Below are 6,000 nucleotides of genomic sequence, written 5' to 3'. Positions count from 1 at the left end.
ATTCACCAGTTTCCTTACAATGCACCTCTCGGACACACGTTCAATGTGTGGGTGAGTTTATGTTTGTTGACTTTTTTGCCAAATGGTATATATAGATTTAATTTTGTTTGATGTTATAAGATAGTTCAACGGGTTATGAAGAGTCCTGTGTTTAAGCTTTTTGACTCTTGACTTGTTCATGCTGAATGAATCGTCTAATGTGCGTACATGGGCGAGTTAGTGAAAAAAAATTATTGTTAATATTAAAAAGGTTCATTTAATATAGAATATCATTATAATTATCTCAGACAAATACATCATAAATATAAATATGATACTCTTCCTATAATCTAAAATTCATGTTTTTTTCATTTAATTCAATTTATGTGATGTAATATTATCTCTTTGACTGTTTAGAAATTGTTTTACAAACCTTTCTAGAGGAGTAATTATAGGTAATATTTGTTCAAAAAACACATTAGAAATTATAACATGACATTTCTGTAATCACTCCAAATTAAAAATTACAATTGGTGTGCATTAACACTAAATCTGAGTTATGAAAAACAAACCCTATACTGAACAGTGTACACCATGCAAATATCAGTCAAAAGTGAGCCATGTATTACGGCAAATTTTTTGACGTTCATTCCTACAAAGAAGAAAATAACTTTTGATAACTTTTGATATTTAAAATATATTAATTAAAATGTTTTTGTGAAACTTGAATGACCAAAGTGCTCGAGACCGAAATGAGAAATTGACCGTCCTCCCATGACCCGAATCGTCCTCCAACGACCTAAATTAAGAAGAAATTGTATGTGATTTGAGATGTTTTCTCATAACTCACGACCCACCTCTCACAAGCCCAGAGCCCACTAGATCAAGGGCCAGTATCCACCCGGACAGATGAATCCGAGTCCTGGACTAAAAAACGATTTTAATGTAGATTTGTGTTAGATCTGGCTCCATCTACTCTATTCTACTCTACTGTACTCTATTCTACTCTATTCTACTCTATTCTACTCTATTCTACTCTATTCTACTCTATTCTACTCTACTGTACTCTATTCTACTCTATTCTACTATATTCTACTCTACTGCACTCTATTATACTCTATTCTACTCTATTCTACTCTACTGTACTCTATTCTACTCTATTCTACTCTATTCTACTCTACTGCACTCTATTATACTCTATTATACTCTATTCTACTATATTCTACTATACTGCACTCTATTATACTCTATTCTACTCTATTCTACTCTACTGTACTCTATTCTACTCTATTCTACTCTACTGCACTCTATTATACTCTATTCTACTCTATTCTACTCTATTCTACTATATTCTACACTACTGTACTCTATTCTACTCTATTCTACTATATTCTACTCTACTGTACTCTATTCTATTATATTCTACTCTATTCTACTCTATTATACTCTATTATACTCTACTGTACTATATTCTACTCTACTGTACTCTATTCTACTCTATTCTATTCTACTCTACTCTACTCTATTCTACTATACTCTATTCTACTCTACTCTACTGTACTGTACTGTACTCTATTCTATTCTACTCTATTCTACTCTATTCTACTCTACTGTGCTCTGTTCTACTCTATTCTACGCTATTCTACTCTACTGTACTCTATAGCTCAGCTGGTAGAGCACGGCGCTTGTAACGCCAAGGTAGTGGGTTCGATCCCCGGGACCACCCATACACAAAAATGTATGCACGCATGACTGTAAGTCGCGTTGGATAAAAGCGTCTGCTAAATGGCATATTATTATTATATTATTATTATTCTACTCTATTCTACTCTATTCTAATCTACTGTACTCTATTCTACTCTATTCTACTCTATTCTACTCTATTCTACTCTACTGTACTCTATTCTACTCTATTCTACTCTACTGTACTCTATTCTACTCTATTCTACTCTACTGTACTCTATTCTACTCTATTCTACTCTATTTTGCTCTACTGTACTATATTATACTCTATTCTGCTCTATTCTACTCTATTCTACTCTACTGTACTCTATTCTACTCTATTCTACTCTATTCTACTCTATTCTACTCTATTCTACTCTACTGTACTCTATTCTACTCTATTCTATTCTACTCTATTCTACTCTATTCTACTCTACTGTACTCTATTCTACTCTATTCTACTCTATTCTGCTCTACTGTACTATATTATACTCTATTCTGCTCTATTCTACTCTATTCTACTCTACTGTACTCTATTCTACTCTATTCTACTCTATTCTACTCTATTCTACTCTACTGTACTCTATTCTACTCTATTCTATTCTACTATATTCTACTCTATTCTACTCTATTCTACTCTATTCTACTCTACTCTACTCTACTCTATTCTACTCTACTCTACTCTACTCTATTCTACTCTACTGTACTCTATTCTACTCTATTCTACTCTACTCTACTGTACTCTATTCTACTCTACTGTACTCTACTGTACTCTACTGTACTCTATTCTACTCTATTCTACTCTATTCTACTCTACTGTACTCTATTCTACTCTATTCTACTCTATTCTACTCTACTGTACTCTATTCTACTCTATTCTACTCTACTGTACTCTATTCTACTCTACTCTACTCTACTGTACTCTATTCTACTCTATTCTACTCTATTCTACTCTATTCTACTCTATTCTACTCTACTGTACTCTACTGTACACTATTCTACTCTACTCTACTGTACTCTATTCTACTCTACTGTACTCTATTCTACTCTATTCTACTCTATTCTGCTCTACTGTACTATATTCTACTCTATTCTGCTCTACTGTACTCTATTCTACTATATTCTACTCTACTGTACTCTATTCTACTCTATTCTACTCTATTCTACTCTACTGTACTCTATTCTACTCTATTCTACTCTATTCAAAACCAGTGAGACGATGTTCAAGATAAGCAATAAAATAGAATTATTCCTGTTTAGCAAGACAACATTTTGCAGTTTTTCTTGTTTCACAATATAAACATGTTTTGTTGGTTACGTAACGCCAAATGTGAATTTTTACAGCGCTAGAAGATTAATGTTGTTGAAAAACAGATTTGACTAAGCTTTAGCTCAGTGTGCTAACACTGTCTTTAGTCCCAACTGGGTTTGAATCTAGGTTGTCTGCGTGCCGCCCGACCAGGTTTGATGGAAAGGGAAGAATGAAAAGATAGCAGTGGGCCAAGTTTGAACCATTGTGATGGTTACCTGGCCTGACATGAGTGATCTGTTGTGTCGCCCCCATACCAGAAACAAAGCTTTTCAGTCTTGTAGGCCTAAGGTTGGCTAGGAGTGCTGGTTATGGTCAGGGTTGGCTAGGTTACTTTCTAAATGTAATCCGTTACAGTTACTAGTTACCTGTCCAAAATTGTAATCAGTAATGTAACTTTTGGATGACCCAAACTCAGTAACGTAATTTGATTACTTTCAGATTACCTTTCCCTTAAGAGGCATTAGAAGATAAAAAGCATCCAGAAAACGCATTTGGTGTGTCATCATAGTGGTCTCTGACTGGTGGTCATCATTTGGTGTGTCATCATAGTGGTCTCTGATTGGTGGTCATCATTTGGTGTGTCATCATAGTGGTCTCTGATTGGTGGTCATCATTTGGTGTGTCATCATAGTGGTCTCTGATTGGTGGTCATCATTTGGTGTGTCATCATAGTGGTCTCTGATTGGTGGTCATCATTTGGTGTGTCATCATAGTGGTCTCTGATTGGTGGTCATCATTTGGTGTGTCATCATAGTGGTCTCTGATTGGTGGTCATCATTTGGTGTGTCATCATAGTGGTCTCTGATTGGTGGTCATCATTTGGTGTGTCATCATAGTGGTCTCTGATTGGTGGTCATCATTTGGTGTGTCATCATAGTGGTCTCTGATTGGTGGTCATCATTTGGTGTGTTATCATAGTGGTCTCTGATTGGTGGTCATCATTTGGTGTGTCATCATGGTGGTCTCTGATTGGTGGTCATCATTTGGTGTGTCATCATAGTGGTCTCTGATTGGTGGTCATCATTTGGTGTGTCATCATAGTGGTCTCTGACTGGTGGTCATCATTTGGTGTGTCATCATAGTGGTCTCTGATTGGTGGTCATCATTTGGTGTGTCATCATAGTGGTCTCTGATTGGTGGTCATCATTTGGTGTGTCATCATAGTGGTCTCTGATTGGTGGTCATCATTTGGTGTGTCATCATAGTGGTCTCTGATTGGTGGTCATCATTTGGTGTGTCATCATAGTGGTCTCTGACTGGTGGTCATCATTTGGTGTGTCATCATAGTGGTCTCTGATTGGTGGTCATCATTTGGTGTGTCATCATAGTGGTCTCTGATTGGTGGTCATCATTTGGTGTGTCATCATAGTGGTCTCTGACTGGTGGTCATCATTTGGTGTGTCATCATAGTGGTCTCTGATTGGTGGTCATCATTTGGTGTGTCATCATAGTGGTCTCTGATTGGTGGTCATCATTTGGTGTGTCATCATAGTGGTCTCTGATTGGTGGTCATCATTTGGTGTGTCATCATAGTGGTCTCTGATTGGTGGTCATCATTTGGTGTGTCATCATAGTGGTCTCTGATTGGTGGTCATCATTTGGTGTGTCATCATAGTGGTCTCTGATCGGTGGTCATCATTTGGTGTGTCATCATAGTGGTCTCTGATTGGTGGTCATCATTTGGTGTGTCATCATAGTGGTCTCTGATTGGTGGTAATCATTTGGTGTGTCATCATGGTGGTCTCTGATTGGTGGTCATCATTTGGTGTGTCATCATAGTGGTCTCTGATTGGTGGTCATCATTTGGTGTGTTATCATAGTGGTCTCTGATTGGTGGTCATCATTTGGTGTGTCATCATAGTGGTCTCTGACTTGTAATCAGACTCGCTGAGGTGGAACAAACTTACACTTGCACTTTTTTTCAATGCTGATTTGAATGTAATTGAGAAAACATCCTTTCTGAATTTAAAAGTAATCCGAGAAGTAATCATCTAGTTTTTCAAAAGTATCTGTAATCTGATTACAACATATTTGCTGGTAATGTAACTGATTACACATACTGTTTTTTTTGTAATCAGATGATTTTACTCCTCAACCCAGAATATGGTGTCCAATGGGTCCTACAGACCATAGAGAATGAGAGAGGCCTCTAGTGGCCAAAAGGCTGTTTTAGCATGGGCAGCGCCATTGAGGGCTTCCACCATTGTAATGTAGTCAACTGGGTGGGACTTCCAACTTCCTTGGCTGATCCCTCCTGGTGACCCTGTTGGACTCATGTCCAACCGGGTCATCAGGAGGGATCAGCCAATCGTGAAGAAGAAAATTGACTTCTTCAAAATGGAGATAGCCTCAATGGCGCTGTCACAGATGTTATAATGGCACAGACACAAAGATGAGTGCTTTATCTATCTCTATGGTACAGAAACAGGTCCCCACTGTCTCACATATTTTAGTCAATAGCAGTTCATGTTTAGGTATTATTTTATTTTCCACAAGATGTCACTGTTGGTTTTGGTAGAATCTAGTGTATGGAAGCCACCCATCAAGAGATTCCTATCTTTGAAAATAACTGAGCAGAAGAACACATTTTGTTGATCATAGACCTATCTGCAGTGGGCCTATGCATGCTGGTGTTGGTACTTTTATCAAGGTTGTCCCAGAGTTCATATGTGCATATATAGAACATCATGGAAATAGGCTTTTAAAGGAGTAGTGAAGTCTGTGTGACTGTCCTACAGCCTCTGCCTATAGGTTTGGAGTTTATAGCTAGAATCCTTAGTTGCTACATACTTTTTTGGACTTGTAAATTAATGATATATACCCACCCATTGATTCTTGAAGAATATAATTTATAAATGCCTCATAAGCTTAGTTCAACTGTCGTACCCCATCAGAACCCCAACAAATAAACTTGTTTTACTCCAATGTTTGTAAACAACATAAACGTAAACAAACACTGTATAGCCTCATAACATGGTTAAAACTCT

At 37.1% G+C, this 6,000-nt stretch overlaps 1 protein-coding gene across 1 annotated transcript in view; it reads left to right on the top strand.

The window, feature by feature from the left end:
• Positions 1-6,000, top strand: part of LOC311107940 (TNFAIP3-interacting protein 1-like) — a 49,580-nt gene continuing 43,580 nt past the window's right edge. Inside the window, exon 1 of the mRNA XM_084150565.1 lies at positions 1-51. The gene's annotated coding sequence lies outside the window, so the exon portion shown is untranslated. The remainder of the gene's footprint in view (positions 52-6,000) is intronic.

The sequence above is a fragment of the Coregonus lavaretus genome (genome assembly GCF_964263955.1).
Source record: "Coregonus lavaretus genome assembly, chromosome: 32".
Taxonomy (NCBI): domain Eukaryota; kingdom Metazoa; phylum Chordata; class Actinopteri; order Salmoniformes; family Salmonidae; genus Coregonus; species Coregonus lavaretus.
This window is presented reverse-complemented; position numbering and strand designations above follow the sequence as displayed.